The 26210-nt window shown below is 44.3% G+C and overlaps 1 pseudogene; it reads right to left on the reverse strand.

Moving 5' to 3' along the window:
• Positions 1–3043: 3043 nt before the first annotated feature.
• LOC135051956 (5S ribosomal RNA) lies at positions 3044–3162 on the reverse strand (annotated as a pseudogene).
• Positions 3163–26210: the final 23048 nt, after the last annotated feature.

Below are 26210 nucleotides of genomic sequence, written 5' to 3' on the forward strand. Positions count from 1 at the left end.
CGAGGATCTATGGGTTGCTGGGTGGTCATCAGTAGTTCCTCTGCTGCCAAATACCTCTCTACCATGTCCACTAATTGGTCAGCAGTACCCGGGTTTCCATGGCTCACCCACTTGCGCAGGACCATGGGCAAAGATCTCAAGTAGCGGTCCATGACGACTCTTTCCACCATCTGGGGACCAGTTAATGTCTCTGGCTGCAGCCATTTTTTTGTTAGCTGAATAAGGTCGTGCATCTGGGAGTGCGGAGGCTTCTCCATGGCGTACAGCCAACGGTGCACCCGTTGTGCTCGTACTGACAGCGTGACTCCCAGGCGGGTCAGGATCTCAGTCTTTAGTTTATCATAGTCCCGAGCCTCAGCAGGGCTTAAATCAAAGTAAGCTTTTTGGGGCTCACCTGACAGGAAAGGTGCCAGCAGACTGGCCCACTGTGCTTTCGGCCAGTTCTCACGCTCGGCAGTCCTTTCAAACGTGGTCAGATAGGCCTCCACATCATCAGCCTCTGTCATTTTCTGCAGGAAGTGACTGGCTCGTATAGAACTAGAGCTGGTTGGAGCACTGACGGCCACATCTCCAACCCGAGCTGCAAGTCTCTGCACCACTTCTGCTAAGGCCTCTCTATCCTGATGCTGTAGTCTCCAATTTTCCTCCATTGCCACCTGCTGCTGTCGGTTGGCCTCCTGCTGAGCCGCTGTAGCTTGCAGCAAGGCTTTAAGCAGATCCTCCATGTCAACAGATTTTTCAGGCGGCTTTGCAGCTGCTTTCACCCAGGACATATATCAAACCCTCAGGGGTGAGTCTCAGTAACTTCACACTGGGCTGTATCTGCATAAACCACCATTTTCTGCAGGCCTCACAAAGCTGCTGCTTTCACTTATGCGCAGAACGGCCTACTGCTTGCATTCTCCACCAAGTTGTAACACTGTAGGGGTGCAAGGTGCCTTTTCCTGGGGAATATGGCAGCACGCAGCAACTGAGGAACAACACAAGTCCAGTTTCTGGTACAACTGACCCCGGCCAGTTTTATTGAAACAGAAAATAAAACAAACCCCAAAATAAAAATACCTTGCCTGTCCGGCACTAACTAAACATAAGATGTTCCTAACTGTCACTAAACAAAACACAGAGTTCTTCAGTACATACTGTATAGCTTACTTGCATCAGAAAGCGTGTCTCTCACACACAGATCCTGCAGCCTTCCCAGGCAGTCTGCCCATACTAATCAGGTTAGAAGCACTATATCACTCTTACACAGCTGAAACCCTGATTAGCCCTCTGTGAGGCCAAAGACCCGAACTGGGCCCAATGTCTAGAACTCGCCTTATCTCTCTCTCAGAGCCTTTACCCAGCTTTTACAGCAAACTGAAAAGGTTCAGACAAAACAAAAAGCATTTTTCCTAGAAGTTAACATTTTCTAAAACATGTAAGACAAGAACCTGGGACAAATATACCTGCCCTCAAACACTATCCCAGTGTTCTTGTCACAATATATATATATATATACATATATAAGGGAGGGTAGGGGTACTGGCGACTAACAGTGTCTACACTTAAAGGATATATATATGAAGAAGGATGCAATTCGTATTTCTTTTAAAAAATGGGGGGATATTTATTATAAAACAGACAATTTAATAGCAATAAAAAAGGAAAAAGGGTTGGATGGAATAAAAAGGGTGGATTTGATCGATTAAAAAACAAATTCAAGCTGATAAAAGAAAAAAAAAAAAACATATCTGGAACAATAAAAATATACAAATATATTTCAGATACGAGAAAGGTGCTTATCTTAAAAATGGAAGGTCAAATTGAGGTCTGCCCAACGCGTTTCGTCCATCTGACTTCATCAAGGGGTAGAGGGCTACTGAACAGTAATTCTATTTATAGCCAGGATAATTAACAGTGTAATTATGACATCACTTCCTGTTCAGGGCTACTTGAAAATACAGTTACATATAGCATTGTATAAATTCGGAAAAGACTATTGCCAGGGGTAGATCTACAATATAAGGTTACCATAAGATAAATATAGTGCAAAAACGAGCGTCATAGCTTATAGTACGGTATAAAGTAAGTCCAGGGGCGCTGTTTGCCTCACTTCCGCCCCGCTTCCTGTGTCCGAGTCTGTGCACTGCGCATGCGCACGGTGCCCCGCTTCCGTGATTCGCGTCTCTGTATAGGCGCTAAGCTGCCCCACTTCCTGCTTGTGCTTTTCTGTTAGGGGAGCCACACTTCCTGTTTCGACGTGGAACGGCCTGTAGCTTCATATTGATTGGATGGTTTGCATTGTCAATCATCGCGGCGGACATCTTTGTGAAGCCATATAGTGCAGGACACATTTCTATAATGGCCTGTTCAGCTTGCACAGAAATGCATATAGGAAAACAAATAAATAAAACGAGGATTAATTCCTTATAAAGTATTATTAATTAATTTTATAATAGGAGCATGGGAGATGTTATAAGGGATAAACTTTATATTGCTGGAATTTGATTTTTTTTAAAAACGATATATGTGTATGTTTAGAGAGCTTCAAAACCGACTAGAATAATTCTTATTCAAAGGGGCACTGATAATCTAAATATTGTTAATATTTCTATTAAAGATATGTACATTAGCAACATGTTGTCATATAGGAGGCCATTATAGTCTATGGAGTACTTAGTGATAGTATATAATGTCATTTCTAAAAAGTACTTATATATTGCTGCATATTAAACACGTGTTTTTTTTTTCAGACAATGTGCTTATAGTGTATTCTATTTTGATACCAGTGAGGGGTATATATAGTATAGTGGGCACATGCAGTGCTTAATAGGAGAAGGGTGTATCTGTATGTGGGAGTGAAGAATTTATAGTTAATATAGTGAAAAAAAGACATATTAAGCTGGGGATAGAGTGCAAGATTCAAAGTACTCAGAATTATCTGTAAAGTGTAAGTTATAAGATCTTTAGGTAGAAATAGGGGGAGGCAAAAGGTGGTCAATTAGCCAGTATTTGTCAATGTTTTACATTGCTGGTATGTTATGAGTCTATTGTATCCCACATTGTACAGTACCCAATCTTCCCAAGTGGTTCCCCGCTTGGTACTGTTTGGGCCCTACACTGCTTAGCTTCCAAGATCGGACGAGATTGGGCGTCCGTCAGTGTGGTATGACTGTATCTCGTGGACAAATAACTGAGTCGCACAGCAATCCGAGTTTATTAACATAACAGGCAAATCAACAAACTATAAAGTGCTTAGTGCTGTGGTTGTGGTTAAATAAATACATAAATACATAAAGTGTCGAGTGCATGGTGGTCAAATATACAGGCTACCAGCGGATAAGGTGAGAGATATGAAGGAAATATGAGAGAAAAAAGGAAGTAATTTCTTATCACAGGAACGGTGCGATCTCGTATCCTTCATTGAAGCCGAATGGATGAGAAGTTTTCAGTTGGAAGATCCAGTACATCTCTCTCTGGGACAACTTCTTCGCTAGATCTCCTCCTCTGTCGCCACTTGTGACATGTTCGATCGCCTTAAAGGACAGTTCTTCCGGGTTGGACTGGTGTTCTTGTTTAAAATGTCTATATAGTAAGTGTGTCTCCAGCTTGTTTCTTATGCTGCGTATATGTTCTTGGATCCTGATTTTCAACGTCCTCTTTGTTTTACCCACATATTTTTTGTGGCAGGTGCATTCCAAGAGGTAGATAATTGACGTGCTGTTACAGTTCATGAAGTCCTTGATTTTGAATTCTTTAGTACCGTCAGTGTTGTTGAAAGTCCTCCTATTAGGGTTGAGGAATCTGCAAACATTGCAATGTCCACATTTATATGCTCCAACACATTTTGGAAGAGACCGTTGGTTGTCCTCTGGTGGTAGTACTCGTAGCATGCTGGGTGCGAGAATGTCCTTAAGACTTCTAGACTTGCGAAAGATCAGTTCTGGTTGTGCAGGGAGAATCTCCTTAAGGATGGGGTCCATCAGAAGTATTCCCCAGTGTGCTTTCAGTGAGGTTCTGATGGAATGTTCATGGCTGTTGTAAGTAGTTATGAAGGAGACGGACTCCTTTTTCTCTGTTTTTTCTTTGTAAGTAAGTAATTGTTCTCGCTCGAGGTTTTTTGTTCTCTCAATGGCTCCGTCCAGTATAGTTTTGGGGTACCTTTTTTCCTCAAACCTTTTTCTGTAGATTCCAAGTTGTGCTTCACAATCTTCGGTCTTGTTACAGTTTCTTTTGATTCTATGAAATTGGGAGTAGGGGATATTGTTTTTCCACTTTTTAGAGTGACTGCTCTTATAATGAAGGTAGCTGTTCTTGTCGACATTCTTGATGTAGTTTTTTGTAGTGATTGCCCCTTCCTCTCCAGTTAAAGTCAGGTCCAGGAACTCAATTGAATTCTTATCCATATTGCAAGTAAAAGACAGATTAAAATCATTGAGTTGTATAACTTTAAAAAAGTCCATAAAAGAATCAGAACTGCCATTCCAGATGATCAAGATGTCATCTATATACCTTTTGTATAGAATGACATGTTTTTCAAAATGTTGCGTGTTGTACATATACTTCTCCTCCCATTGGCCCATGAACAAGTTAGCAAAGCTCGGCGCAAAAATCGTGCCCATTGCGGTGCCACATTGTTGCAAGTAAAATTTGTCTAAGAATTTAAAATAATTACGGCTTAAAATAAAATTCATCAATTCACAAATAAAGGTCTTGTGTGCTTCTGTAAGGGATGAGTCTTTGTTGAGATACACTCTGCTAGCTTCAATCCCTTTCTTGTGTTCAATACAGGTATATAATGACTGTACATCAACGGTTATCCATATGTATGAGTCTTTCCATTTAATGTTCTTCATCTCATTTAATACCATAGTGGTATCCTGCAGGTATGATGGTAACTTCCTGACATACGGGTTCAGAAAAATGTCCACGTACTTAGACAAATTAGACGTAAGAGAGTCTATCCCTGCGACAATAGGTCTCCCAGGTGGGTTGGATAGGCACTTGTGGATTTTAGGTAAAAAATAGAATATGGGGGTAGTGGGGTTGGATTGCATTAAAAACGAGAATTCATCCTTGGTGATAATGTCACTTCTCAGGCCTTGTAAAAGTAAGGATCTGAGTTCATCTATAAATGTATTTTTCGGGTCATCTGGCAGCAGGGCATAGGAGCTGGTATCTCCTAAGAGTCTGTGTGCTTCTTGGACATATTTGTCCCTGTCCAGGATGACCAACTTCCCCCTTTGTCAGCCGGTTTTATGACAAGTTGCTTGTTTTTTTGGAGATTTTTCAGTGCTTCGATTTCTTTGTTGTGGAGATTTTTATTCACCACTGGTGTGGGTTCTGTTTCACATAAATCTTTTTTCACTAAATCGTAAAAAATGCTTATGTTGCTCCCTTTAGATTCCACTGGATAGTATTTACTTTTTGGTTTAAGTCCAGATTTTGAACTTGCTTCGTAATTCGATATGATAGCGTTCTCTTTTCTCAGGAAGTGTCTTTTTAACGTAAGTTTCCGCACAAATTTGTTGAGGTCGATGAAGGTACCCCACCCCCGGCACCCCCAGCCCTTCCCATCCCGCAGCACCTCCAGCACTTATCACCCACCCGCAACATCCCTGCACCTGCCCCTCCCCCACCCGCAGTACCCACGCACCTCCCCCACCCGCAGCACCTCCGGACCCACTCCCCCATCCACGCCCCCCCCCCTGCATCCTCGACCCCTCCACCTGCAGCATCTACAGACACCCTCCCCAATCCACGGTCCCCCCCGCACCCGCTACATTCTGTACATCGTGCCCTGCAGGCGCTGTTCACGCCATTGCAAGGGGCTTCACCATCGCACACCCTTTCATCGTGCAATATTTAAGCACTCACAAAACTAGGAATGCAGGTAATACTCCATATAATACAAATATTGCATCCCAGAAAGGCGTGCAAGGGTTAAGGGGGCATAGCCCCTTGCGACGGACCTTGTACCTAGTATATATATATATATATATATATATATATGGGGTGGATTTACATTTTATCTATCTATCTATCTGTCTCAGTCTATTTATCTATGTGTCTATCTATCTGTCGATCTATCTATCTATCTTTCTATCTGTGTTTGTATATTAATATATATATATATATATATATATATACATATATATAGTACATACAGTGCTTGAAGTGGGGTGGTATACAGTGGTATGGCATGCCGCCACTTCGAGCGCTGGTAGGTCACCTATAGTGGGAAGATTCTCTGTGGGGGCACTTGTCACCTTGGCCCCATCCCCCTAAGCGTGTTACCCATCATTGGGTTGCATTACAGAAAGCCCACTGGCACAGCTGTTAGAGCAAGAAGAGGATCCAAGCACCTACCCAACAGAAAGGGAGCTCCACCACACACACACTAGTGATGCCATGCACGTCGGAGGCAGAGCAGGTTCGTGTCCGGCAGTACAGTAAGTTAAGCACTGCACTCCCAGCTGCCAGCCTGCCCATTTGTTGACAAGACGGATTTGGTATGATTTACTGATAGCAGCGGTCAGGAGACCGATGCAGTAATCATGACAGTCTGAATACCGACAGCGGCGCATTGAGTCCCCTCTGTACGCTATGTGTGGTGTAATGTGAACAAGATTGTGCTACTGTGTGGATTCATTTGAATTGGTACTATTGTGTGGCCACGCCCCTCCCATTTTTTTGGCGTGCGAGTTCGTTGCACACTGTCCCTTTATTAAGTATGGGAGGGAAGGCGCAAATTTATAGTTTTCAGGATGGCGCCGAACACCCTTGCACCAGCCCTGTATCCCAGCAATGTAAGAAGAAGGGATTGCAGCCTCATACCCAATAGGTTTCTATGGGGGATGCAATACCGTCTGATGTATCAATATCTGATTGCGGTAGCCCATTGTAGATTGTGGGCTACATTCGGGAGATGTAGTTCCGACAGGGTTTCCTGGAAACCCTCCACCGGAAATGGCCCCTGTGCACAGCGGTCACGATTACTACACATACGCAGCAGCCCCGGCAGCACACTCAGCGTATCACAGGGACGGGCTCCTTTCTGAGCACATGTCCCTGCCTGTGCCGGGTGACACATCCACCCGATATGATCACATTATGCAATTAGCACCCAGGATTGCATTGCATATGCCTGGCTTTTTCAACCAGTGTGCCGTGGCACACTAGTGTGCGACCAGTTGCAAGGTGTGCCGCGGAGCCAGAGCAGCTTCCTGCACCTTGAGAGTGATCTGTTGGCCCAGGCCCTTCTTAGAGGATCAGTCGTGCTCCGGCCATGACCTATGCCTTGAAAACGATGTGATATCATAGGCAGGGCCGGTTCTACACTTTGTGGCGCCCAGTGCGAAAATTTCCACTGGCGCCCCCCCCCCCCCCCACACACAGCAAAAAATTAGTGCGCGGCGGAGGCGCGTGCCAAAAATAGGGCCGTGGCTTCATGGCTTCATAGGTGAGGGGCGTGGCCACAGTTATGCCCCCAGATATGCCCCAAGTAGTTGTGCCCCCCAGTTGATTTTTCCCCCAGTAGATTTGCCCCCTGTAGCTGTGCCCCCAGTAGCTGTGCCCCCAGTAGTTGTGCCCCCTGTTGCTTTGCCCCCAGTAGTTGCGCCCGCTGTTGCTTTGCCCCAGTAGTTGTGCCCTCTGTTGCTGTGCCCCTTGTTGCTTTGCCCCAGTAGTTGTGCACCCTGTTGCTTTGCCCTCAATAGTTGTGCCCTCTGCTGCTGTGCCCCCTGTTGTACCCTCTGCTGCTGTGCCCCCTGTCACTGTGCCCCAATAGTTGTGCCCTCTGCTGCTGTGCCCCCAATAGTTGTGCCCTCTGCTGCTGTGCCTCCTGTTGTGCCCTCTGCTGCTGTGCCTCCTGTTGATGTGCCCCCTGTTGTGCCCCCTGCTGCTGTGCCTCCTGTTGATGTGCCCCCTGCTGCTGTGCCTCCTGTTGATGTGCCCCCTGTTGTGCCCCCTGCTGCTGTGCCTCCTGTTGATGTGCCCCCTGCTGCTGTGCCTCCTGTTGATGTGCCCCCTGCTGCTGTGCCTTCTGTTGATGTGCCCCCTGTTGTGCCCCCTGCTGCTGTGCCTCCTGTTGATGTGCCCTCTGCTGCTGTGCCCCCTGTCACTGTGCCCCAATAGTTGTGCCCTCTGCTGCTGTGCCCCCAATAGTTGTGCCCTCTGCTGCTGTGCCTCCTGTTGTGCCCTCTGCTGCTGTGCCTCCTGTTGATGTGCCCCCTGTTGTGCCCCCTGCTGCTGTGCCTCCTGTTGATGTGCCCCCTGCTGCTGTGCCTCCTGTTGATGTGCCCCCTGTTGTGCCCCCTGCTGCTGTGCCTCCTGTTGATGTGCCCCCTGCTGCTGTGCCTCCTGTTGATGTGCCCCCTGCTGCTGTGCCTTCTGTTGATGTGCCCCCTGTTGTGCCCCCTGCTGCTGTGCCTCCTGTTGATGTGCCCCCTGTTGTGCCCCCTGCTGCTGTGCCTCCTGTTGATGTGCCCCCTGCTGCTGTGCCTCCTGTTGATGTGCCCCCTGCTGCTGTGCCTTCTGTTGATGTGCCCCCTGTTGTGCCCCCTGCTGCTGTGCCTCCTATTGATGTGCCCCCTGCTGCTGTGCCTCCTGTTGATGTGCCCCCTGCTGCTGTGCCTCCTGTTGCTGTGTCCCTAGTCAAACACACACAAAAATAAAAAATAAATACTTACCACTGCCCCGCTCCCGACCGCTGCTGCTGCTTCCGTCTGGCCGCCGGCTCTTCTCTATGGGAGAGACGTCATGACGTCTCTCCCATAGCAGCGCCGCACTGACACTAGAGGTCAATACTGACCTCTAGTGTCTGTCACTGGAGCCGGCTGCAGCGGACGCCCACACAGCCCACGGCATCTGCTGCAGCCGGGAGAGCGGGGTGCGGGCAGGCGGCGGTGCCTGCGGGGTGACTGCGGCTGCGCCCCCAGGCCGCAGCGCCCCGGGCGCAGGTACTGCTTGCCCCCACCAAGGACCGCTCCTGATCATAGGTCACAAGCCGCCGCGTCTCACCACCCAGCCAGCCCACCCGCCTGCATACACATCTTCCAGTTCCCGCCCGCATCCACAGCTTTCCTTGCCCACCCACATCCACACCTGCATGACCACCTGCTGCTCAGTATTCACAGCAATCCACTATGAACAACCCCCGCAACTGAGGGACAGGGAGGAGGACAGCTGATAATAATATTTGTTATTTTATTTCTCTTGTGGGGAACAATAGGATTTCAATAGAATTTATGTGGGGAGAATAAGGATTTAGGGGGGGGGATCAATGTGAATAATTCATGTAGGGAGCAATAGGATTTATGTGGGGAGAAATTTTATTGTTTTTTCTGTGTAGGCCAATGTATGTGTAGATTTTTTTATTTTATTTTTATTTATACTGTGAGGGCCATTGTGTGTGTTTTGTTTTTTTCTGTGGGGAACTGATGGTGTGCCTTGGCAATTTTAAAATATTGGCCCTCATTCCGAGTCGTTCGCTCGGTATATTTCATCGCATCGCAGTGAAATTCCGCTTAGTACGCATGCGCAATATTCGCACTGCGACTGCGCCAAGTAATTTTACAATGAAGAAAGTATTTTTACTCACGGCTTTTTCTTCGCTCCGGCGATCGTAATGTGATTGACAGGAAATGGGTGTTACTGGGCGGAAACACGGCGTTTCAGGGGCGTGTGGTTAAAAACGCTACAGTTTCCGGAAAAAACGCAGGAGTGGCCGGAGAAACGGAGGAGTGTCTGGGCGAACGCTGGGTGTGTTTATGACGTCAAACCAGGAACGACAAGCACTGAACTGATCGCAGATGCCGAGTAAGTCTGAAGCTACTCTGAAACTGCTAAGTAGTTTGTAATCGCAATATTGCGAATACATCGGTCGCAATTTTAAGAAGCTAAGATTCACTCCCAGTAGGCGGCGGCTTAGCGTGTGTAACTCTGCTAAAATCGCCTTGCGAGCGATCAACTCGGAATGAGGGCCATTGTTCGGTGTGCCGCGAGTAAAAAAAGATTGAAAATCACTGGCATATGCGATCATCGGTAAATGGGCCCCTAAAACTGGAATATGTATAATCACATATAATGCCTGGGAATGCAGTACAGGTTGAGTATCCCTTATCCAAAATGCTTGGGACCAGAGGTATTTTGGATATTGGATTTTTCCGTATTTTGGAATAATTGCATACCACAATGAGATATCATGGTGATGGGACCTAAATCTAAGCACAGAATTCATTTATGTTACATATACACCTTATACACACAGCCTGATGGTCATTTAACAAAGTGTGTCTACATTCACACAATTCATTTATGTTTCATATACACCTTAAGGTCATTTAATACAATATTTTTAATAACTGTGTATTAAACAAAGTTTGTGTACATTGAGCCATCAAAAAAACAAAGGTTTCACTATCTCACTCTCACTCAAAAAAGTCAGTATTTCGGAATATTCCGTATTTCGGAATATTTGGATATGGGATACTCAACCTGTAGTTCGAATATATATGCACAAAATATTATAAATAATATTCACTGAAAATAATGCAATGTAAGGCAAACAAAACCATAATAAATAAATAACCTTTAGCAGAAACAGACCTTTGTAGAACCAGTTAGCTCAGTATCTTTGCTGTAGAGATGAGCGGGTTCGGTTTCTTTGAATCCGAACCCGCACGAACTTCACTTTTTTTTCCACGGGTCCGAGCGACTCGGATCTTCCCGCCTTGCTCGGTTAACCCGAGCGCGCCCGAACGTCATCATGACGCTGTCGGATTCTCGCGAGGCTCGGATTCTATCGCGAGACTCGGATTCTATATAAGGAGCCGCGCGTCGCCGCCATTTTCACTCGTGCATTGAGATTGATAGGGAGAGGACGTGTCTGGCGTCCTCTCCATTAGAATAGAGATAGATAGATTAGATAGAGAGAGATTGTGCAGAGTCGCAGACAGAGTTAGTTTACCACAGTCAGTGACCAGTGCAGTTGCTAGTTAACTTTTATTTAATATAATATATCCGTTCACTTCTCTCTGCTATATCCGTTCTCTGCCTGAAAAAAAAAACGATACACAGCACAGTCAGTCACACAGTGTGACTCAGTCTGTGTGCACTCAGCTCAGCCCAGTGTGCTGCACAGTCATCAATGTATAAATTAAAAGCTTATAATTAATTGTGGGGGAGACTGGGGAGCACTGCAGGTTGTTAGCAGGAGCCAGGAGTACAATTATATTAATTAACAGTGCACACTTTTGCTGCAGGAGTGGTGACCAGTGCCTGACCACCAGTATAGTATTGTTGTATACTACTAATATCTCTTTAAATATCAACCAGTCTATATTAGCAGCAGACACAGTACAGTGCGGTAGTTCACGGCTGTGGCTACCTCTGTGTCGGCACACGGCAGGCAGTCCGTCCGACCAGAATTGTATTATTTATTATTATATACCTACCACCTAACCGTGGTTTTTTTTTCATTCTTTATACCGTCATAGTGTCATCCTAATTGTTACGAGTATACTACTATCTCTTTATCAACCAGTGTACAGTGCGGTAGTTCACGGCTGTGGCTACCTCTGTGTCGGCACACGGCAGGCAGTCCGTCCGACCAGAATTGTATTATTTATTATTATATACCTACCACCTAACCGTGGTTTTTTTTTCATTCTTTATACCGTCATAGTGTCATCCTAATTGTTACGAGTATACTACTATCTCTTTATCAACCAGTGTACAGTGCGGTAGTTCACGGCTGTGGCTACCTCTGTGTCGGCAGTCGGCAGGCAGTCCGTCCATCCATAATTGTATTATTATTATAATATATACCACCTAACCATGGTTTTTTTTTCATTCTTTATACCGTCATAGTGTCATACTAGTTGTTACGAGTATACTACTATCTCTTTATCAACCAGTGTACAGTGCGGTAGTTCACGGCTGTGGCTACCTCTGTGTCGGCAGTCGGCAGGCAGTCCGTCCATCCATAATTGTATTATTATTATAATATATACCACCTAACTGTGGTTTTTTTTGCATTCTTTATACCGTCGTCATAGTGTCATACTAGTTGTTACGAGTATACTACTATCTCTTTATCAACCAGTGTACAGTGCGGTAGTTCACGGCTGTGGCTACCTCTGTGTCGGCAGTCGGCAGGCAGTCCGTCCATCCATAATTGTATTATTATTATAATATATACCACCTAACCGTGGTTTTTTTTTTCATTCTTTATACCGTCGTCATAGTGTCATACTAGTTGTTACGAGTATACTACTATCTCTTTATCAACCAGTGTACAGTGCGGTAGTTCACGGCTGTGGCTACCTCTGTGTCGGCAGTCGGCAGGCAGTCCGTCCATCCATAATTGTATTATTATTATAATATATACCACCTAACCGTGGTTTTTTTTTCATTCTTTATACCGTCGTCATAGTGTCATACTAGTTGTTACGAGTATACTACTATCTCTTTATCAACCAGTGTACAGTGCGGTAGTTCACGGCTGTGGCTACCTCTGTGTCGGCAGTCGGCAGGCAGTCCGTCCATCCATAATTGTATTATTATTATAATATATACCACCTAACCGTGGTTTTTTTTTCATTCTTTATACCGTCGTCATAGTGTCATACTAGTTGTTACGAGTATACTACTATCTCTTTATCAACCAGTGTACAGTGCGGTAGTTCACGGCTGTGGCTACCTCTGTGTCGGCAGTCGGCAGGCAGTCCGTCCATCCATAATTGTATTATTATTATAATATATACCACCTAACCGTGGTTTTTTTTTCATTCTTTATACCGTCGTCATAGTGTCATACTAGTTGTTACGAGTATACTACTATCTCTTTATCAACCAGTGTACAGTGCGGTAGTTCACGGCTGTGGCTACCTCTGTGTCGGCAGTCGGCAGGCAGTCCGTCCATCCATAATTGTATTATTATTATAATATATACCACCTAACTGTGGTTTTTTTTGCATTCTTTATACCGTCGTCATAGTGTCATACTAGTTGTTACGAGTATACTACTATCTCTTTATCAACCAGTGTACAGTGCGGTAGTTCACGGCTGTGGCTACCTCTGTGTCGGCAGTCGGCAGGCAGTCCGTCCATCCATAATTGTATTATTATTATAATATATACCACCTAACCGTGGTTTTTTTTTCATTCTTTATACCGTCGTCATAGTGTCATACTAGTTGTTACGAGTATACTACTATCTCTTTATCAACCAGTGTACAGTGCGGTAGTTCACGGCTGTGGCTACCTCTGTGTCGGCAGTCGGCAGGCAGTCCGTCCATCCATAATTGTATTATTATTATAATATATACCACCTAACCGTGGTTTTTTTTTCATTCTTTATACCGTCGTCATAGTGTCATACTAGTTGTTACGAGTATACTACTATCTCTTTATCAACCAGTGTACAGTGCGGTAGTTCACGGCTGTGGCTACCTCTGTGTCGGCAGTCGGCAGGCAGTCCGTCCATCCATAATTGTATTATTATTATAATATATACCACCTAACCGTGGTTTTTTTTTCATTCTTTATACCGTCGTCATAGTGTCATACTAGTTGTTACGAGTATACTACTATCTCTTTATCAACCAGTGTACAGTGCGGTAGTTCACGGCTGTGGCTACCTCTGTGTCGGCAGTCGGCAGGCAGTCCGTCCATCCATAATTGTATTATTATTATAATATATACCACCTAACCGTGGTTTTTTTTTCATTCTTTATACCGTCGTCATAGTGTCATACTAGTTGTTACGAGTATACTACTATCTCTTTATCAACCAGTGTACAGTGCGGTAGTTCACGGCTGTGGCTACCTCTGTGTCGGCAGTCGGCAGGCAGTCCGTCCATCCATAATTGTATTATTATTATAATATATACCACCTAACCGTGGTTTTTTTATACCACCTAACCGTGGCAGTCCGTCCATAATTGTATACTAGTATCCAATCCATCCATCTCCATTGTTTACCTGAGGTGCCTTTTAGTTCTGCCTATAAAATATGGAGAACAAAAAAGTTGAGGTTCCAAAATTAGGGAAAGATCAAGATCCACTTCCACCTCGTGCTGAAGCTGCTGCCACTAGTCATGGCCGAGACGATGAAATGCCAGCAACGTCGTCTGCCAAGGCCGATGCCCAATGTCATAGTACAGAGCATGTCAAATCCAAAACACCAAATATCAGAAAAAAAAGGACTCCAAAACCTAAAATAAAATTGTCGGAGGAGAAGCGTAAACTTGCCAATATGCCATTTACCACACGGAGTGGCAAGGAACGGCTGAGGCCCTGGCCTATGTTCATGGCTAGTGGTTCAGCTTCACATGAGGATGGAAGCACTCAGCCTCTCGCTAGAAAACTGAAAAGACTCAAGCTGGCAAAAGCACCGCAAAGAACTGTGCGTTCTTTGAAATCCCAAATCCACAAGGAGAGTCCAATTGTGTCGTTTGCGATGCCTGACCTTCCCAACACTGGACGTGAAGAGCATGCGCCTTCCACTATTTGCATGCCCCCTGCAAGTGCTGGAAGGAGCACCCGCAGTCCAGTTCCTGATAGTCAGATTGAAGATGTCAGTGTTGAAGTACACCAGGATGAGGAGGATATGGGTGTTGCTGGCGCTGGGGAGGAAATTGACCAGGAGGATTCTGATGGTGAGGTGGTTTGTTTAAGTCAGGCACCCGGGGAGACACCTGTTGTCCGTGGGAGGAATATGGCCGTTGACATGCCAGGTGAAAATACCAAAAAAATCAGCTCTTCGGTGTGGAGGTATTTCACCAGAAATGTGGACAACAGGTGTCAAGCCGTGTGTTCCCTTTGTCAAGCTGTAATAAGTAGGGGTAAGGACGTTAACCACCTCGGAACATCCTCCCTTATACGTCACCTGCAGCGCATTCATAATAAGTCAGTGACAAGTTCAAAAACTTTGGGTGACAGCGGAAGCAGTCCACTGACCAGTAAATCCCTTCCTCTTGTAACCAAGCTCACGCAAACCACCCCACCAACTCCCTCAGTGTCAATTTCCTCCTTCCCCAGGAATGCCAATAGTCCTGCAGGCCATGTCACTGGCAAGTCTGACGAGTCCTTTCCTGCCTGGGATTCCTCCGATGCATCCTTGCGTGTAACGCCTACTGCTGCTGGCGCTGCTGTTGTTGCCGCTGGGAGTCGATGGTCATCCCAGAGGGGAAGTCGTAAGCCCACTTGTACTACTTCCAGTAAGCAATTGACTGTTCAACAGTCCTTTGCGAGGAAGATGAAATATCACAGCAGTCATCCTACTGCAAAGCGGATAACTGAGTCCTTGACAACTATGTTGGTGTTAGACGTGCGTCCGGTATCCGCCGTTAGTTCACAGGGAACTAGACAATTTATTGAGGCAGTGTGCCCCCGTTACCAAATACCATCTAGGTTCCACTTCTCTAGGCAGGCGATACCGAGAATGTACACGGACGTCAGAAAAAGACTCACCAGTGTCCTAAAAAATGCAGTTGTACCCAATGTCCACTTAACCACGGACATGTGGACAAGTGGAGCAGGGCAGGGTCAGGACTATATGACTGTGACAGCCCACTGGGTAGATGTATGGACTCCCGCCGCAAGAACAGCAGCGGCGGCACCAGTAGCAGCATCTCGCAAACGCCAACTCTTTCCTAGGCAGGCTACGCTTTGTATCACCGCTTTCCAGAATACGCACACAGCTGAAAACCTCTTACGGCAACTGAGGAAGATCATCGCGGAATGGCTTACCCCAATTGGACTCTCCTGTGGATTTGTGGCATCGGACAACGCCAGCAATATTGTGTGTGCATTAAATATGGGCAAATTCCAGCACGTCCCATGTTTTGCACATACCTTGAATTTGGTGGTGCAGAATTTTTTAAAAAACGACAGGGGCGTGCAAGAGATGCTGTCGGTGGCCAGAAAAATTGCGGGACACTTTCGGCGTACAGGCACCACGTACAGAAGACTGGAGCACCACCAAAAACTACTGAACCTGCCCTGCCATCATCTGAAGCAAGAAGTGGTAACGAGGTGGAATTCAACCCTCTATATGCTTCAGAGGTTGGAGGAGCAGCAAAAGGCCATTCAAGCCTATACAATTGAGCACGATATAGGAGATGGAATGCACCTGTCTCAAGTGCAGTGGAGAATGATTTCAACGTTGTGCAAGGTTCTGATGCCCTTTGAACTTGCCACACGTGAAGTCAGTTCAGACACTGCCAGCCTGAGTCAGGTCATTCCCCTCATCAGGCTTTTGCAGAAGAAGCTGGAGGCATTGAAGAAGGAGCTAACACGGAGCGATTCCGCTAGGCATGTGGGACTTGTGGATGCAGCCCTTAATTCGCTTAACAAGGATTCACGGGTGGTCAATCTGTTGAAATCAGAGCACTACATTTTGGCCACCGTGCTCGATCCTAGATTTAAAGCCTACCTTGGATCTCTCTTTCCGGCAGACACAGGTCTGCTGGGGTTGAAAGACCTGCTGGTGACAAAATTGTCAAGTCAAGCGGAACGCGACCTGTCAACATCTCCTCCTTCACATTCTCCCGCAACTGGGGGTGCGAGGAAAAGGCTCAGAATTCCGAGCCCACCCGCTGGCGGTGATGCAGGGCAGTCTGGAGCGACTGCTGATGCTGACATCTGGTCCGGACTGAAGGACCTGACAACGATTACGGACATGTCGTCTACTGTCACTGCATATGATTCTCTCAACATTGATAGAATGGTGGAGGATTATATGAGTGACCGCATCCAAGTAGGCACGTCACACAGTCCGTACTTATACTGGCAGGAAAAAGAGGCAATTTGGAGGCCCTTGCACAAACTGGCTTTATTCTACCTAAGTTGCCCTCCCACAAGTGTGTACTCCGAAAGAGTGTTTAGTGCCGCCGCTCACCTTGTCAGCAATCGGCGTACGAGGTTACATCCAGAAAATGTGGAGAAGATGATGTTCATTAAAATGAATTATAATCAATTCCTCCGCGGAGACATTGACCAGCAGCAATTGCCTCCACAAAGTACACAGGGAGCTGAGATGGTGGATTCCAGTGGGGACGAATTGATAATCTGTGAGGAGGGGGATGTACACGGTGATATATCGGAGGGTGAAGATGAGGTGGACATCTTGCCTCTGTAGAGCCAGTTTGTGCAAGGAGAGATTAATTGCTTCTTTTTTGGGGGGGGGTCCAAACCAACCCGTCATATCAGTCACAGTCGTGTGGCAGACCCTGTCACTGAAATGATGGGTTGGTTAAAGTGTGCATGTCCTGTTTTGTTTATACAACATAAGGGTGGGTGGGAGGGCCCAAGGATAATTCCATCTTGCACCTCTTTTTTCTTTTCTTTTTCTTTGCATCATGTGCTGATTGGGGAGGGTTTTTTGGAAGGGACATCCTGCGTGACACTGCAGTGCCACTCCTAGATGGGCCCGGTGTTTGTGTCGGCCACTAGGGTCGCTTATCTTACTCACACAGCGACCTCGGTGCAAATTTTAGGACTAAAAATAATATTGTGAGGTGTGATGTGTTCAGAATAGGCTGAAAATGAGTGTAAATTATGTTTTTTGAGGTTAATAATACTTTGGGATCAAAATTACCCCCAAATTCTATGATTTAAGCTGTTTTTTAGGGTTTTTTGAAAAAAACACCCGAATCCAAAACACACCCGAATCCGACAAAAATAATTCGGTGAGGTTTTGCCAAAACGCGTTCGAACCCAAAACACGGCCGCGGAACCGAACCCAAAACCAAAACACAAAACCCGAAAAATTTCAGGCGCTCATCTCTACTTTGCTGGCCAGTGTTAGGTTAGGTGCACATGTCAGTCTGGGGGGCAGGAGGCACTTATAAACTAGAAGTCTCAGTAGTGACTAAGGCATACTTGCCGACATCCTGACTCTGCTCACTACTATGCACAGGGGCAATTTCTGGTGGAGGGCTCCTGGGGAACTCTGCCGGAACTACATACCACTAAATCTAGCCCATAGGCTACAACGGGCTACTACAATCAGAAGAAAGCCAATATTGTGAATGTTTAGCATTCCGGATATTGATGCATCAAGTAGCATTGCATGCACCATAGAAACCTATGGGGGATGAGGCTGTGGGTGGCAATGGAGGGACCCTAGTGTCCAGAGCTCTACAGCACTGCCGGCTAGAGAGGAGGGAACCCAGACGGAGCCTGCACATGGGCCTCCTCCTCTGTAGATACGCCCCTGTGTGCGGCGTACTGATCATTGAGAGGGCATCTGAATTGGTCCCTGATTCTTAATCTCCATAATTTGGCCGTCTGTATGACTGAACATCTCTGCCCACTCTACGTTCTGTGTAAGCATCCAGTAGCCCTTTACAACCACAGGCCTTGCACTCAGACCCAGTTTTTCATCTGCTAGTCCACTCTGGGTACACTTTAACAATTGCCACCCTGGAACAATTCACCATTCCTGCATACCTTCGCCTTTCCATTCTTACACAGATTCAGATATCCTACGTCGGTATTATCTGATAAATAGCTGCTTTTCAGTTGTCAGTGTAAAGCTGACCATACGCTAAACAATAATCATAGTCACCCAAACGATTAATGTTCAGTGTATGATAATCATTCACAGTCTGACGACGGCTGAAAAAGGTTTTTCATAGTTATCAAACTTGTCCAATCCAGCTGACGTCCTTCAGCTGACTCCAGGCAGTGCCTCCAGTAAATAGAAGCACTACAATTAGTGTGCGGTCTGTGTCTGCAGCCTGACATATCTATAGAACAACACAGAGCAATAAATCGACAAACTAGGTAGGACAAGAGGCGAGGGTTGTGATACTTACTGTATACTGTATGCTGACAGGCAAGTGGAGGTGAGTTACATAGAGGGGGAAGACAGTTCTGCTCTCAGTGACACTGTATCCAACAAAGGGTGAGTCTACAGAGGGGGAGATGTATCAATCTGTCAAGAGAGAGAAAGCGGAGAAGTTATCCATTGCAGGCAATAAGCTTCTGTCATTTATCTAACGCTGTCTATAAAATGACAGAAGCTGATATTTGCTATTAGCAACTTCTCCACTTTATCTCTTTCAAAGGTTTGATACATGTCCCCTTGAGTCACAGTTGCTGAAAGGGACTAGAAGACAAGAGAAAAGAAGCACCGGGGGCATTACTTACTAAGATCACTATATTTGTAGCTAAGATGAGCAGTCACTGGCAATAAAAATTGTAGGGTTGGCGACAGGGGCGTCTCTAGAGAGGAGGGGACCCATGTGCAGACTCCATGTGTGGACCCCCTCCTCTCCCGTAGCCGTTGCGCCGCTGCTAGCGCTCTGAGCGCTGTAGACTCTGGCACAGTGCCAGAGTCTACAGTGCATGCGCAGGACTCTGAAAAATGGCCGTCGCACCATTTTTTTGGAGTCCTGCGCATGCGCTGTAGACTCTGGCACTGTGCCAGAGTCTCTAGTGATCAGTGCGCTAGCAGCGGCGCAACGGTTACAGGAGAGGAGGGAGCCCACACATGGTCAGCGATGGACTCCAGAAAGGTAAGTATAGGAGAAATGGGTGCAGTGTGTGCGGTGTGGGCCCCCCCTGGACTCAGGGGCCCGTGTGCACCGCACACACTGTACCCATTATAGAAACACCAATGGTTGGTGATATGCAAACGTTGTTGGGGTCACTTAATGTATCAAAGACGGCGAAGCGGTTAAAATACTGCTAGTCGGGATCCCGGCGGTCACAATGTTGCTGCTGGAATCCCGACTAGCGGTGAAATGCCGCCGCCGGAATACTGGCACCACAGGCTAGTCTCCTTCTGTGGGTGTCCACAACACCCATAGAGGGAGAATATAACCTGTGGCAACCGCAGCAAGCCCACCAGGGGCTTTCTATCACTCACCCGCTGCCGGCAGACTGGTGGCCGGGATGCAATGTTGTTATACTGACGGCCGGCATACCGGCCGCCGGTAATTCATATTGAAACCCCAAAGATGATCACAAACAACTCCTGTAGGAATAAATAAATAGCACACCACTAGCAATACAGTCCTTATTTTTATTTTCTAATCGTCTTAAAAGTTCTTGCAAAACCAAGTTCCTTACACGCATCTGGGAACAAGGCAGTGGCAGAATAGTTTTCAGGGGGACAGCTGCAGAATTCCAGGTGTACGGGAAGTGTAGGACATAATAAACTGGACACAGACACTTTTCATCAAGTTCAATGTCTTTACTGAGGAACCTCAAAGCGGGAAGAAAGGTTTATGCAGAATTTCTCTATCTCTGATCTCCAAAATCATTTTACTTTGCAAGGAGGTCACTTCCGTAGCTCAGGTAAGATGTAGCCCACATTGTAAACGCTGTAAACACTTATTTTCAAGTTAATTATACAGGAACTGCTGAGTGCTGCATATTAGCAGGATATATCAAATGCAGCTCCATCCAGATGTTTTTATGACATAAAAATAAACACAAAGCAGGGATACAGTTATTCATTTTCTCTGATACTCCCCTATTTTATTAAGACATTGTGCGGAAAAGTACATTGTGAGATGCTGAAGATATGCAGTGCCAATGTACTATTGAGAACTACCAGATTCATAATGTATCTTAAATAGAGACAAAAACATTCTTTTATAGAAAAATGGGAGAACTGCTTGTGGACATCAGCAAGTGTGTGGGCTTGTGCAGCACAAGAGTCCGATTAAGATGTCGCATTATTCATCTTTACTCACTGTTAAAGGACAAGTCACACTGTAACTGCTTTCCTAAACTCTGAAGAGTTGAAAGAGCTAAAACCACAAGAATGCAGTGCAGAAAACTACCCATTTTAGTGCTCCAAATATTCTTTTGAACTATAATTAACTTTATAGATCTTGAGGCATGATGATTTCACCAGGCAGAGAAATGTATCTGCCTGCTTCTTGTCTTGCATAAACCATTTCTTTTTCTGTTAGATTAAAGCTGTAGCTGCTGTTGTAGACTTGACAACAATGGAATATTTTCTTTATTCCGACTCACAGAGTTGATTGGTTGAACTTAGTTAATGATTATCTGACCTATTTCTGATCCATGCTGCAGACTTATTAGAAGACGGAGGCTTACATGAAAGCCGATACAATGAGGCAGAAAATGATAAACATTTCATAATGGACTACGATTTGTTCAATACAGTAGATAGGATCAGTAGGAATTACTGAAGGTCGGGATGCCGGCTGTCAGCATATAGACCACGGAATCCCGGCCGTCAGTATGCCGGCAGCAAGGGCAAGCGCAGGGAGTCCCCTTGCAGGCTCAGTAATATAGAGTGTTTAATTGGGAAATATACATGTAGAAAACTCTATGGGCAGACAGATTTTTGTATGCACATAGCATTTCCAGACAGGTGTTCCCAAATACTTAAGTTTGGAAGCGATCATGCAACAGACTTTTTGGACAATATCCAATTATGGCAAGCGCCAGCAGCCACTAGATGGTGCCCAATGGAGTAATTAAATTGTTAATCCGTTCTGGTGCGATGGCTGCTTGTGCCTGCATTGCAGCTCGCACCCCCCGCCCAACCCCCCCCCCCCCCCCCCCCCCCCAAGTTGATGATCTAAAATGCACGAAAAGTAACCCATTAAGGTGCCCAAACTGCAGTTTTTGTGATCGGGTCAGGTTTAGCTGCTTTACATGGCTAACCCAACCTCAATGGGTGCAATCAGCATAAGAAATAAAACAATTGAATTGCACCCCAGGATCTCCCGTCACTTTAGATGGGAGATCGGGTATGCAAAACAATTGAATATTGCCCTTTGTGGTTAAATTAGGGGATAGTAAAAATGTGTTGCTTATTCACATCATTATAAAATAACTAGAGATGAGCGGGTTCGGTTTTACTCGGATTTACTCGGATTTACCCGAATCTCCTTATTGGCTATCGGACGTCACATGTTTTGGTTAGCCAATAAGAAAAATCCAGAAAATAAGAAATGGAGATAATTCTGGCGTAAAGAACTGAGTAAATCCGAACCCGCTCATCTCTATGATTCAGATTAATAATTCTGTTAACTCAGATTTAGTATTTATTCGATAATTTAGATTTTAATTATTATTCTCATAAGGGGCGGATTCAATTATCAGCCTGGAGCCATTCAATTAAGGCTTGCTACCCCAGATGCTGCGCTTATGGTAGAGATGTGGTTTAGGTTCTAATTCATCATCGTGTTTTGGTTTTGGCAAAACCTCCCTCAAGTGTTTTGGTTTGAAAGATAAAAATAATAATAACAATAATTATTGCTAAAAATATCTAAAAACAAATAAAATCATGTAATTTTTGCAAAACAAAACCCAAAATTCGTATTTCGAATTCCGATCCGCGGGAAGATCCAAATCAGGACTCGGTTCAGATCAGATCTTCACAGGAAATCCGGACCAAATTTTGGGCTAGGCCAGATACACAAAATTCTGGTGGATTTGGATTTCTGGAGAACCAAACGGCACATCTCTACTTAATGGAGATTTTTCTTCTTGTAGCCTCAGTAGCTAAAAGGAAAAATCCATGTTAAATGCACAATCTGTAACATAATGTGCAGGAAAACCCATAGATGGGTCTTGCATTTGTACAAACCCCTAAACATCAGATTTGTGTGTAAACCATCGGGTTTACGTACAACTCTGAATTAGGCCCAAAGTTTGCCTACCTTGAAAGGACAACAGATCTGCTTCATAGATACATTTGTTTCCAGTATACATTATTCATTTTACCTGTTGTGTTCAATGAGGATGAAAATAAATTGGCTTTAAAGATACTATTCATTAAAGGTGGACTTTCTCTTTAAAGAGCAATAAAACCAGTTACGTGATTCATTTCTCACACCTTATGCATTATCAAGCAAACTCATATACTGAGATAAATGCACAGTTAATCCTTAGGATGATTTACTAGTCCAGGAGCTCAGATACCTGAAAATAAATATAGTAGATTACAGTGCCAGCTAATAATTCCTTATATTCTTCTTTGCTATGGTAATTTAGGGCCTAATTCTGAGTTGGACATAAGCCAGTTTGCGTATAATAGACTATGCAATTGGTTCTGTGCATGTCCAGAAACCAGCTGCATGTATACTGTATATGGCTACTCAGATTTGCATGTACAGTATCTGACCCTCATAAGCTCTTGTGATTTCAGAGGTGGGACAGAGGAATGTAGGGGCTGTCTCATATAGCCTTAGCACCGAAAGGGCATGTTTGTGTAATCGAAAACAGATGTGACTGACACACATACGTATACAGCTGTAAAAGTCATATAATTTGCCTGTTCAATGTTTTGTTGATGATGACAGTCATGAGAAATAGCTTCTGATTGGTGATGGTGGATTCACTGTTGAAAGATTATTATTTTTTTTGCATTGTTTGAGCACATATTATGATTTGTAAGCATATGTAACATGTTTTTGTTTTTATTATTATTCATACACAAAGAGAGGTGTACCTATGCAAGGGGATTTGCTTCTTTTATTGACACCTAGGGAGGAATCCAATTAGCTGCTCCAGCCAATCAGCAGGGTTTACCCTGCATGTTAAGACATCTGGGTACTAACAGTTAACACCCCTCTGGAATTGAATGCACTGACCCATTGATTCCGCATTTTAGTCCGCATCAATGAGTTAGCGCGCATTAACCTTTACCATGCAGGGAAAAGGTAGTCAATTGAATAGCTCTGGGCTAGAATCCAGAAACCTTTCCCCGCGTGGAAAAACCCCACCGCTAATTGGATTTCCCCCAATTGTGAATGTGTGTTTCACTAGCAAAGTGGTTTACAAACATGGATACAATTGTATTTTTTTAGATTTAACTATCTATAAAGCAGAAAACAATCTATACTAAAGGGTACATCAAACCAACAGATTCCCAACAGTATATTAGTAAACAAAGCCAGCATCACCCAAATTGGACTAAAGGAATCCCAAAAAGTCAGCTGATACGAATAAAAAGGAATTGTAATGATCCGGTAGAGTGTAAGAAACAGAGTGAAGCAATGCTTAATAACTTTCGTTCACAAGGGTATACGGAACAAGAATTGAAGAAGGCACATGAAGAAGTAACAAAAATTAATAGAAGAGATTTATTACATAAAAGTAAAACAACTACTAAAAAAGAAGACGACTTTAATGTTGCCTTCATCACCACGTTTGGAGCAGACCATAAAAGAATTGAGTCTATCATTAAAACTCATTGGTGTGTCCTTAAAAAGGACCCAATATTAAAGGATATAATCCCCGACGTTCCCAAGTTTGTTTATAGGAAATCGCACAATTTAAAAACTAAGCTAGTAAAAAGCTCACTATCAATTCAACAAAATAATCCGATAAGATCAGAAGGCTTCTATCGATGTGGAAGTTGCATGATGTACAAGACGGTTAAAGCCAACAAATCTAAGATATCGAGTTTTAAAGTAAACAATAAAGAATATAAAATCAGGAATTTTATAACTTGTCACACCAATAATGTTATTTATCTTATTGAGTGTGAATGTGGGCTATTTTATGTAGGCCATACATCCCGAGCATTGAAAACAAGCATGGGAGAGCATGGGAGGAATATCACGAAGGGGTTAGAAACACTTAACTTATCTAATCACTTTAAACTTAAACATCACTGTAAAGTGGACGCAATTAAACAATTTGTAGGAATCCAACATGTGAAAATCAACTGGAAAGATAGAGATTCTGAGAGTTTATTGGCAAAGGCCGAAATGAAATGGATTTTTAATTTAAAAACCATTGTCCCTGAAGGACTCAATAAGGAATTCGAAATAAAATGGTTCCTTTAAAAAAAAACCTTTAATAATAGGTGCACACCGTAAATCACGACCTCTTAGAGTAAATATAGATTTTACATATAGATAAATTTTAACTTGTGAAATTGTTTTTGTACTGTTATCTGTCTACTGTTTTTTGACTGTTATCTGTGTGTATGGTAAACATGCCAACACATTTATCTATATATCTACATCTAAAGTATGTATTTGTGATATATATATACATCAGTACTCTTATATATATTTTCAATGGCCGCCACACCAGGAAGCTACTACAGCTAACAGGAAGCTGTCTTATACTCCTGGAACGCATAGAGGTGGAACGCAGACGAGTAGAACAGGTCACGCCGCTCCCGGAAGTCCGTGTGCATCTCTGGCGGTGGAACGCATGGTACTTCCGGGTACGGCCGTGAATGGAACGCAAAGCGCTCCTAACAAAGTTTTCTATAAATAGATGAATTGCTCTGTCTTAAATTGTTTAGTTGGTGGATATACCACCCAATAAGTGGTGGATGTGGCAATCCCTCTATGGGTAACAAAATTTATAAAGATCACATGACCGAATTTGCATCACACAGGAAGTAGATTGTAATTGAATGTTACTGATATGCTTGTTTTATAATATTTTACAACAACAGCACCATCTTTGAATTTCTGTAGGTATGAAGGATTAAGATATGTGCAATGAAAGCAAATTTCAATAACCATTCAATATGAATTAACAGGAAGTATGCTTTCACTTCCGGGTCAAATTTAGTATAAAAAGGGGATACATGCAGGTATGGATCATTCTGCCCTGAGGAAGAGTTATACACAACTCTAAACGCGTTGGGGCATCCAGTGATCCACTTACCTGCATCTAGAACAATAGGAGAACCCTACCAGGTCCAGTGGCCAGCGTTTTGCGTGAAGGGAGGAGGGAGGAATTCCGGAACCTTCCATTTTTACTCTTTTCATTGCTCCATGCTGGGAGCTCGACACGGTACGGTTCCAATTTTATCATAGAGTGAAGTTGTCACTTTTAATTGGATAAGAACATGTTTATGTATTTTATAATTGAATAAATTCACCTTTGTTTAAAATACTACACCATATGCGCTATTTTTTCTTTTTATGAACAACATCTCCATACAAGGAAACCTTGAAATATTTTGAAATTGGAGAAGAATTAACATCTAGAAGGAGGAATACTGCAAGTGAGACATAAGATTCACTTTGGGACTATTCACCAAGATTACTACGTGACTTTTGTGTAAAAGGTGGTAGCGCCAACGGTGTATTCAATACCATTTGTTGTATCTTATGTGTGCCTGAAGTTAACGCTACAGATGCAAATTTGCACACATCCTACAATATGACATTACAACTGTACATACAGTATCGTAGGCTGACCATATTATCCCTTTAATCTGGGACACTCATGAATTACACAGGCTCTGTGACTGC

The sequence above is a fragment of the Pseudophryne corroboree genome, chromosome 2 (genome assembly GCF_028390025.1).
Source record: "Pseudophryne corroboree isolate aPseCor3 chromosome 2, aPseCor3.hap2, whole genome shotgun sequence".
In the NCBI taxonomy this organism is placed as follows: Eukaryota; Metazoa; Chordata; class Amphibia; order Anura; family Myobatrachidae; genus Pseudophryne; species Pseudophryne corroboree.